Source organism: Antechinus flavipes, chromosome 5, assembly GCF_016432865.1.
Source record: "Antechinus flavipes isolate AdamAnt ecotype Samford, QLD, Australia chromosome 5, AdamAnt_v2, whole genome shotgun sequence".
NCBI lineage: Eukaryota > Metazoa > Chordata > Mammalia > Dasyuromorphia > Dasyuridae > Antechinus > Antechinus flavipes.
In genome coordinates this window covers 5,256,070-5,265,167 of record NC_067402.1, presented here as the reverse complement: position 1 = coordinate 5,265,167, position 9,098 = coordinate 5,256,070, and the positions used below count along the sequence as shown (strand labels likewise).

At 56.9% G+C, this 9,098-nt stretch overlaps 1 long non-coding RNA gene across 1 annotated transcript; it reads right to left on the bottom strand.

Moving 5' to 3' along the window:
* Positions 1 to 6,398: 6,398 nt before the first annotated feature.
* On the bottom strand, positions 6,399 to 9,098 carry LOC127564628 (uncharacterized). The gene is made up of 5 exons (XR_007954321.1): positions 8,788 to 9,098; positions 8,442 to 8,538; positions 8,136 to 8,221; positions 7,569 to 7,778; positions 6,399 to 7,012 (listed from the first exon to the last, which is right to left on the bottom strand). It is a non-coding gene; the product is annotated as an uncharacterized LOC127564628 (long non-coding RNA).

The window sequence follows — 9,098 nt, the reverse complement described above, 5'->3', positions numbered from 1 at the left end:
CGGAAGGAAGAAAATCCATCACCTCTTATCTCTCACCCAGACACTTCTGTCTGAAAATGTCTTCTCCCCCCCGCCCCCACTCCTACCCCCCACAGAATGGCAAGGGAGGGAAAGAGGGATGGAGGGAAGAGTGAAGGAAGGATGGAAGGAAACGCTTTCCCCTGTTTATATCCCCAGATATTCAATTCCAACATCCTTGAGGGGTTTCAATGTTAAGAACCAAATGGATTGCTTCGAAGCACAGGCAGCCGTAGGAAGTTTTGCCCACCCTCTGTCCAGGGAAGCTCTCTCAGCGGGCACTGCCCAATCTTCCACCCCCTTGGGAGACCCTTTCTCTGCGCCCCCAACACTCGGGCCCTCTGCTCCAGGCTGGCCAAAGGGCTCCAGGTCACACTGTTTGTTGAGTTACTACTAGACCATCTCAGGAAACACCTTTTTCTAAGCTGTGATGGCTCTTGGTAATGGGGGACACTGCTGGAGGCTCGGAGGGCACAGACTCGTCATGGACCCCGGTCCCTTAGGGTTACTCCTGGTCCCCTGAGTGGAGGAATATCCCGCTACCCTCTGGGGACAACAGTGTGAGATCACATGAGAATTGGAAAGTTGGCCAGAAGGAGCGATACATAAAAACATGGATTTTAAATTCCGTGTCCTTTTGATCCATGAGACCATTGAGCCTAAACCTCAGAGACATCCAAGAAAGAGGACCCAAGTGTATAAAAATATCGCCAGCTATTCTTTGGTTAGTGGCCAAGAACTGGAGGCTAAGGGAGTGCCCATCGGTTGGGGAGTAACTAAATCACAGGAGATGAACACAATGCGATACCATGGTTTTCTCAGAAATCACAAAAGAGACGGTTTCAGAGAACCCGGCAAGATTCAATAATACCAACTGATGCGGCAGATGCAGTGGGTAGAACCAGGGAAACAACCTATAAAATTAACAGAAAGGACCGGAGAACTTTGTATAGTGGCCAACAAGCACTCCCCATGCTTCTGTCAGAGAGGTAAGAGATTGGAGAAGAACTACTTTTACTTGATTGGTTTATATTAGAGTTTTGTTTTCCTTTTTTTCCTTGCTCCTCCCAAGGGGGAGGGAAAATGAGGAGAAAATATGATTGTTAATTGAAAAAAAAAAAAAAAGATGAAAAGAACCTCCAGTTATAGAACAAAGACCTACACGAATTCATAGAAGGGAATTTTCTTCTCTAATTCATTTCTCTGCCTTATACTTTACATGCTGCTATAACTTTCATTAAGGGAATTGTAGTTGCATTAAACTTACCAAATTACCTCCTGACAATTATTCCCAAGACTCGAAAGCCCAAGGTCTATTTAACTAAACTAGGGTAGCAGAAATGCTGCTTGTAACTTCCTAAGTAAAGGGAAGGGGGAAACATTTTTAGGCAATCCACTTTTAATAAATCTTCCCATAAAATCCACATCAATTTACTCAACTGCAATCTGTCCCAGGGCACTCTGGGAGAGAGGTTACCAAGGGGACTTGGGGGAAATAGGACTCTAAGCCCTCCAGGAAAGGGAGTCCCTTTTTACTCTGCAGACCTCTGACTAAGGAGAAGGGCCCTGTCCTGCAAAACTCAGATACACACACACACACACACACACACACACACACACACACACTCTCACACTCACACACACACACACACACACACACTCACAGATACACACGAGCCTTTCCTTCTTTCCCTCAGCCTCCCTCCCTCCCAAAACCACTTTGTGTTTACTCGGGTGAGTGTTGGGTCCCTCCGGTACAATGGAAGCTCTTTGAGGGCAAGACCCATTTCATTTGTTTATTCTTTTTTCTAGTTGCTTACACAGAACTCGGCTTCCTGTCTTGTTTATGGCAAGCACTTTAAAAACACGTGTAGGACTGGAACAGTGACAGGGAAATGTTGTTGTTTGAAAGCTGTTTTGATGCCTCCGTCCCCTTCCAGATGTTTTGGATCTGAGCCAGAAGGATCAGAAAGGCTCTGGCTCTTCCCGGTGGGTCTCATTAGCCCGAAGCCAGAGTAAGGGAGATCCCACCTGAGGGTCTCTCCGCCCCCTCCCCTTGGCCCCCTGCGGACCTGTGCTGGTGCAGAGGAAGGGAGAACTCCCCTGAGGCCCCCTGGGTGCTTATCGTGGCCTTGTTCCTACTGACCCCACCCGGGCTCTGCTGTAGCTGCTTGTTTTGTGAATTAGGCCCGGATGACAGAGTCTGGTCCTGCCCCCTCCGGGCAGTGTTGCCTGGCCCAGGGTGGGCACATCGGGCGCCCCAAGGTGCCCCTAGGCAGGGACCTCCCCCTCAGAAGCCTGGATCCTGAGCCCAGAGGAGGCCCCAGGCCGGGGGGAGGGGCCCTGCAGCCAAGGCAAATTCTGAGTGACCCCCCCCCCCATTCCCATCCTGGGTCCTGCCCCTCTCTGGGGTCTGGATTTTGTCCCCAGGCACCCCTTCCCTCAGCCTGCCCTCAGGGACTGGTTGGCCAGCGCGGGATTCAGAGTCCGAAAAGCTTCCCTGAGTCAGCCCGAACTTCACCTGGCACAAAGCCCGAGATCACCTCGGGGGATCACAAGTCCCCAGCCACGGCCTCCCTTGGGAGCCCCCAGAGGCCTTTGCGGGACTCCCTCCTTCATGATCCCAGCGCGGGGAGCTGCCAGGTTCCGAGGGGGGGGGCAGCTTTGCTCACCAGGCTGGGCCCCAGTGGGGCGGGAGGCAGGTCAGGAGCTGAGTTACGGGGCAGGGGCTCTGGGCAGGGGGACCCCAACAGTGGGGCCCGGATTTGGGGGATGCCGGCCCTCACGGCGCCGTGCGCCAGGCCCCCGCGGAGGTTTTCTCGCCTGACAAGTCTGTGGGGGGGGACACTAACGGCATCATCGGGCAATGGAGGGAGGGGAGGCAAAGCCACGTGACGGGGGGGGGCGGAGGGGAGAGGATTATCCCGGGACCCAGCGTTCTATGTGGCGGCCTCCACTACAGCCTCACTCGCTGCCCTGACTGCACCGGGGGCCTGGGGCACTTGTGGGAATGGCGCCCTGACCTCCGGGGTAGAGGCCGGAGGCGGGAGGCCGCAGGCGGGAGGCCGGAGGCGGGGAGGCCGGAGGCGGGGAGGCCGGAGGCGGGAGGCCGGAGGCGGGAGGCCGCAGGCGGGGAGGCCGGAGGCGGGGAGGCGGGAGGCGGGAGGCGAGAGGCCGGAGGCCGGGAGGCGGGGAGGCCGCAGGCGGGGAGGCCGGAGGCGGGAGGCCGGAGGCGGGGAGGCCGCAGGCGGGGAGGCCGCAGGCGGGGAGGCCGCAGGCGGGAGGCCGGAGGCGGGGAGGCCGCAGGCGGGGAGGCCGCAGGCGGGGAGGCCGCAGGCGGGGAGGCCGCAGGCGGGAGGCCGGAGGCGGGGAGGCCGGAGGCGGGAGGCCGGAGGCGGGAGGCCGCAGGCGGGGAGGCCGGAGGCGGGGAGGCGGGAGGCGGGAGGCGAGAGGCCGGAGGCCGGGAGGCGGGGAGGCCGCAGGCGGGGAGGCCGGAGGCGGGAGGCCGGAGGCGGGGAGGCCGCAGGCGGGGAGGCCGCAGGCGGGAGGCCGGAGGCGGGGAGGCCGCAGGCGGGGAGGCCGGAGGCGGGAGGCCGGAGGCGGGAGGCCGGAGGCCGGGAGGCAGTCCCTCTGCACACACACACACACACACACACACACACACACACACACAGGCCTCAGCCCTGTTTTCACAGCAATGAAAACATGGGGCTAATGGGGGGAGGGCGGCCCCTCCGGGGCGATGCTGAGAAAGCCTCGGCGAGCGTGAGAGTCCCGGCGGCCCGGCCCCTCGCTTTGCATTATCTCCGGCCTGCAGGCGCATCCGGTGCGGCTGAGCGAGAGGAGCCTCGGACCCCGCCCTGCGCCAGCAGCGCCGGCTCTCGGGCCCGGCGGGGCCGCCCGGGGCTCTGTGCGGGCCGCCCGAGCGCAGCTGCGGGGATGCGGGCTCTCGGGCTGCTGCTCGGAGCCACGAATGGCCTTCAGTGACGGCCCTCCGCAGGGAGGGAGAGGGGGAGGCCCTTGGCTTCCTGTAGCCCGAGCCGCGCCCGCTTCCCCCACGTGCTGCCCAGGGACCCCGTCCCCACTAGACACAGACGCCGTGGCGGGCACGCGCCCCCCCGCCCCCCTCCCCCCCGGGGCCGGACAGACTCTCTAGGCCGACCTGCCCGCTTTTGAAAAACACCTTGAAGGGGGGGGGGCGGCAGACCCCCAGCTCATCGTGCGGATGACCGACTAACACCCCCCCACCCCCGGTTTCCAGCATCAGAGCCCCAGAATTCTCTCCAGCGGGGAGGACTTTGGATGCAAAGGGCCGCGTGAAGCAAAACATTTCTAGTAGCAGGAAAAAAGGGGGGCCCAAAGCTCCCCTGATTTGAGAATAGCGGGGGAACGGAAGGGGAGAAGAGGAGGAGATGAAAGCGGAGGGGGGCGTGATGAGAGGGGAGTGGGGGTGATGCAGAAGCCCCCACGGGTTCACTTCGGGAGCTGATGACGGCAGGAGCAGAACCGCAGGCAATTCCGCAAGCCCTCCCCAAAGGGAAAGAAGCCGGCCCGAAAGGGGGCGGGGGCCGGGCCAGCCGCCCTGAACGTGGCTTGGCTCGGATGGCACGATTGGGCAGGGAAATGAAAGCGAATTTTCTTAAGATTCATCAAGGAATCAAGAAAAGAGCCTCCGGCTCCTGACCCTGAGGGCAGCCCCGGGCTCCTGCCACCCCAGTCACTATTAAGTTTTAGAAAGGACAGTCTCTGTGCAAACCCTCCCTCTCCCCTCCCCAAAGGTCCAAGAACAGCCTCCCTGCCTCTTCTTTCCTAAAAGCCGGGAGGCTGGGGAGCTGCCCCCTCCGGGAAGCCTTCCTTGATGCTCCCTCAGGAGGCCTCTCCTGAGCTGACAGCTGCTCTGTCCCACTCTGGCCCGGAGTAACCGTTGTGGTGGAATTACGGGCCCATAATTGCCTCAGCTCTCCCACGAGAGCCAAACTTTGTCTCAGTGAGGGTCCCAGGCCGGAGAGCTCCATAAAGGGTGACTTACATAAAGGGGCCGGACTGGAGCTGGCGGCCAGACGGGAGCGGCTCCCACAGGCCCGAGTCCTGACCCGCTCCACCCGTGTCCTTTCTGGGACTTCCTTCAGAAGACCTTCCAGGGTTTCTCTGGCCCAGGCCCATCGCCCCAGTCCCCGGACCCTTTCTGGCTTGGCAGGAGCGGCCCTACCCACGGCCCCCAGCACAGTCCTCTCGTTCTGCCCTCAGAAGGCACTGGGGATGAGCCGGAAAGAAAGGGGGCCGAGGGGGCTGCAGAGTCCCTCAGGCAGAGGAGAAGGGGGAGCCTCGGTGGGCTAGGTGGGCCGCTGCATGGAGGTACCGCGGCAGCCACTGTCCCTGTTGTCTGGCAGGAAGACACTGAACACGGCCCCAAAGACTGAGGACGGCAGCCAGCTGAGGGGATCTTAATATTTGGGTTTGTTTGCATCGTTGTTGGGGGCAAAGGGGCAGTGGCAGACGGCCCTGAGAAGTGTACAAGGAGGACAGAAAAATAGCCAAAAGGAAGCCCGAGCTACTGCTGTGCTAAATGGGGTCTACGCCATCTCAACTACAAAACGGAAAGTCTACGGCTACATGACGCTACATGATGTTCACGTGTTCGCTTTGGTCAATAATGGCCAAGTTCCACAAAAGAAAATGAGAGACAGAGAGACAGACACAGAGAACGACAACAACGAGGCTTCCCTCCCCCCATGTGGAAAGTCACCTGTGACCCTTGGCCTTAGGAAGCATGGCTGAGGCTACCCAGAGCCCCCCGCTCCTGCCTCCCCGCCGCCCAGAGCCCCCCGCTCCTGCCTCCCCGCCGCCCTGAGCCAGCGCAGCCCAGCTTCAGATCTCACGCAGCAGGGTTTTCGCTTTATACCAAAGGACTCAGAAACTCTTTGAACTTTACTCCACTTGCCTCAGATCCCTGAAGACATGGGGACAAGGCTCTGGACCAAGCTGGCCACGGGACAGGAGAGGAAAGGGTGAATCCGAGGCGTTTCAGGAAGAGATGCTAGGATTTGGTGACCCTGAACTTGGAAGTTTTTTTTTAAGGATGGGAAGGACCCTCCCTACCCCCAGCCCTCCATGCTACCTTCAAGGTCTATTCTGGAAGAGAAATAAATACCCCTTGGGAAAAAACATCCTTTGAAAGAAGACTGAAGTTTCTCCAGCAGCTGCGCTAAGAGAGTGATGAAAGGGTTCACTGGTTACGAGAGGGCTCCCCTGATATGATGGGGATGGCCCGCCTCTTTCCTCAAGCCTCTCCCTGTTCCTCGGGCTTGGGGCTTCCTTGTTAGGGGCCAGAGCTTAGAGACGATCGTTATCTAATTTAGCTGGTTCAGTGTGATCTGATCCTACATGGAGAGGTTATGGGCCAGAACTTGAAACAAGGTACTGAGTGGAATGGAGGAGACAATGGTTAAATCTAGTTTAGCGCTGATTGAATCCTACCACAAATAATGGCTTCCTAGTGATGTAATGATTGGTGTGTACTCAGTGTGCAGCAAGAAGCCTCAGGGCCAGCAGGACAATCACACTAGAAGCTCTTGAAGGCCCAGACAGATTCATTCCATCGTCCATCTGTGACTGGAGGCTCAAGCACAAACTCTTGGGAGTCGGGGAGATTCAGAAGCCAGAGAAGGAGGCGGGAGCCCAAGCTCTGGGAACCAAGGAGAGAGATCTGCCTCTAAGAAAGCTAACTGGGCTCCAGGAAAGGAGACAAGACTCAGAAAGAGACAATAAAGGATTTGGACTTTAACCCCTGGCTACGCATGTGGTGATTAGTGAACTGAAAGGAAGGCTGTTCCCAGAGAAAATTACATTTTAGAGAAGATTATTTTATTTCCTCTTTTCCTTCTGCCTCTTTCCCCATTTCCATCCTCTTTATTTATCATGACATGGTGACTTCTCACGCTGCCCATTTGTCCAGGAAGCATCCTTTCCCCTCCGCAGTCCACCTTGGATAGACCTATTAGTTCAGAATTTGTCTGTTTCTAAAAAGAACGTCTTTAACTCTTTTCTTTTAACTGGCTCTTTATGAAATATTAACTTTTAAAATATTTTCTAGCTGGACTCATAAGGGACAAACCTCCTCCCCTTTTAAAGGAAATTTGTTAAAGATGAATTCACATTCATAAACAATGAGAACGCTGCTGTCCTGACTCTCTGCCTGTAAGCACCGGTATCTAAAAGTTTGGACTTTGTTTGGAATGCCATGTTCTGAGAATGATTGGGAAAGAAGGGTTTTCTGCCAGTCCAGGGAGTACAACGCCAGCCTGGCGGGACTCGGGATCCTCCAAAGGGGGACACCCTGAAGGCTTCTCAGGAGAGATGACCCAGGCTGAGCACTGAAGAAAGCTCCGGGCCCCAGTGACCAGGGATGGCGAGCTCAGGAAGTCCCAAGGGAAGCCCAGGAAGTCAGGCTAAATTCATAGGGGTTCTTTCCTGTAGTCTTTCCAAGCCAGCAGAACCCATTCAAGTTTGGCCTTAAGAGACCCCAGAGGGGGGCCAAGATCACCACTAACCCCTGCTGGCTGACCCTGGAAGGCTGCACGGGAGGGCCCTGCTGCCCTCATATACAGGCGGTTCAGGGACATCTTTGAGGACATGTGGTGGCTCCTTTCCAGGCTGGTTTTCCTCCTTTAAATTCAGCTTTTCATTGCACGCTTAAAGAGGGAAGGACCAGCACCCCAAGGACCGGCTCGTCTGTGTGTTACAAGATCTCCTAGATGGGACTAAGAGGCAGGAGAGGATAAAATAAACCCGCCGCTGTGGCCAGGTCCTGGGGTCATGACCCGATGGCCACCACCCCTCCATGGCCAGCGCTGGCCACAGGCCAGAACTGAACTGCTCACCCAGAGAGAAAACCCGCCAAAGAACGCCTCTCCCTGGCTACCTCGGGGCAGTGGCGGCGGCACGGGGAAGCCAGGAGGCACCTGGGGCTCCCTGCGACCCCCACCTTGGGAGCTGGGCGGGCTTTCACCTGACTTCCACTCTACTTGTCTACACAAGGACAGGTCTTCACCCCTGCATTAACCCTGGGCCCCTGGGGGACCCCCAAACAAATGTCTGTAAAGGCCCGGCAGACTCACGGGCGCTTCGGGTAAACAGGCACCATGATGAGCAGGATGGGCGTTTCTGTTGGAAAAGCCAGATCCCTCGCCGTGGACGCCAACAACTTCATTTAGGAAAATCAAGAGGAAAAGGGAGTGAGGAAGACAGCCGTGCACCTACTATGTGCCTACTATGTGCCAGGCTGTGGGAGAAGCCAGCACAAGGAGCTGAATCTAAAAGGAGAAAATGGGCACACGAGCTAGGGAGGAAAAGGGGCGGCCCAACGCTGGGCCTGGGACCCCCGGGACACAAATGGACCCCGAGAACAGGCTGGGCGGACTCACCAGGGTCCGGGGCCCCGTGGATGGGAGACCAGAGAGCCAGTTAGTCGGCTTCAGTGATGGCTGTGATTTGAAAAGAACTATGACATGAAAGATGTTCCTATGGAAAAAAGTTACAATAGTGAGAATCCCACTGAAAGGGTAGGTGTGGGAGAAAGGAGGTTTGGAAGGAACCCAGCGGAGCCGGTCTTTGCCAGGCTGTCTGCCAAAGGGCCCCGTCTTCCAATACTTTCTCCTCCCACATTCGCAAATCCCATGTCAACAATGTTTCATTTATCTCTGGTCCCCAAGGAGGGACGCTCCTGCTCCTTTTAGGGCTCCGTCACAGTTTCACAGCTTCCCGACTCACCTGGAGGCCCTGGCCCACCTGGCCAGCTCACGGCTTCTCTTAAACTTCTCTTAAGCCAATCTGCTTTTCTGTGGAAACTGAAATGCATTTGGACCATTAGGGATCGGCTCTTGGCTTCCAACAGCTTCCGTTAGACGGGAATGATCCACCCATCCCAGAACTTTGTCGGGGAGAAGCTTAGTGAATATGGACACTTTCCTCCTATTGTGGAAATCTGGAACTTAATATTTAATATTGGAATTTAATATTCCAAAAGATCATTTCTTTCTTTGTGCTTATGGCATTTCCAAATTTCTTGAGCTAAAACTGCT